At 57.3% G+C, this 1,002-nt stretch overlaps 1 protein-coding gene across 1 annotated transcript in view; it reads left to right on the forward strand.

The window, feature by feature from the left end:
* Nucleotides 1-1,002, forward strand: part of LOC104982193 (patched domain-containing protein 3-like) — a 66,316-nt gene that overhangs the window by 1,966 nt on the left and 63,348 nt on the right.

Here is a 1,002-nt window from a genome sequence, read left to right on the forward strand (position 1 = left end):
CATTGCTTGTGCGGACAGCTCAGGCCAGGGGCCCCTTATCAGCTGAGTGGGGGGCCTTTCCCAAATCCAAGCTCCCAGACACACGTTAGCAGTCAGGCCTGCCCTTTGACCCTTTTCCACACAAGAGGCCCCTTAAGGGTTGGGGCAGGGCAGCTGGGGAGAGGGCTCATTATGGATGGATGTGGGCATGAGAGAGATGTCGGTGGAAACACTCCGCACAGCTCAGGGCCTGAGCCACAGCCTGCAGAGCCGTGATAGGGGGACAGCAGGCACTCTGCTGTGTCGGCAGCTGGAAGACCACAGGAGCTCTGGGCCCAGAGTACAGATGTAGGGTGAGGTGGTAGAGGAGCCCCAGCGGGCAGGTGGAGAGTGGACCCCCACGTCCTGACACTCGGTGCTCAGCTCGGTGACCCCAGACCCAGGCCAGGAATCCCCAGGGCGGGTGTGGGTCTGTGAGAGCCACTGAGCGGGGCAAGGACTCCTACTCAGAGCACAGGAGGGTCTTCAGGTCCCTGGCAAGCTAAGAATGGACCCCTCCCTGCCCTAAAAGCCTGTGCGCTCCAGCCCTTCATTCGGAGCCAAGCCAGGGTTTCGTTTCCTACCAATTCACAGGCACTTCACGGCCCCACAACAAGCTTGTGAACACACAGAGCCCTGTTGACAAAAGAGATTGATCACTTTGGTGGCTGAGGACAAAGGCCAGGCCTGTCTTCAGGTAAAGTCGAGCCTCTGCTGCGGGAGGCTACACTGCCTGCTGCCTCAGCCCTTCCGTTGCACCCGGGCAGCTGCAGACAGGAGGTACAGGAAGGTCTTGCCGTGTTCAGATTATACTTGATTTACGGGCACTGAAACTTGAATTTCATATCATTTTCACATGTCACAAAACATTCTCATTTTGATTTGTTCAACTGCTTAAAAATGAAAAACAGTCCTGCTCTCAGGCTGAGTGGAGTCCCGGGTAGGTGGGTGCGGCTCTGAGCCGCAGTCTGCTGTGCCTGAAAC

The sequence above is a fragment of the Bison bison genome, unplaced genomic scaffold (assembly GCF_000754665.1).
Source record: "Bison bison bison isolate TAMUID 2011002044 unplaced genomic scaffold, Bison_UMD1.0 scf7180017864527, whole genome shotgun sequence".
NCBI lineage: Eukaryota > Metazoa > Chordata > Mammalia > Artiodactyla > Bovidae > Bison > Bison bison.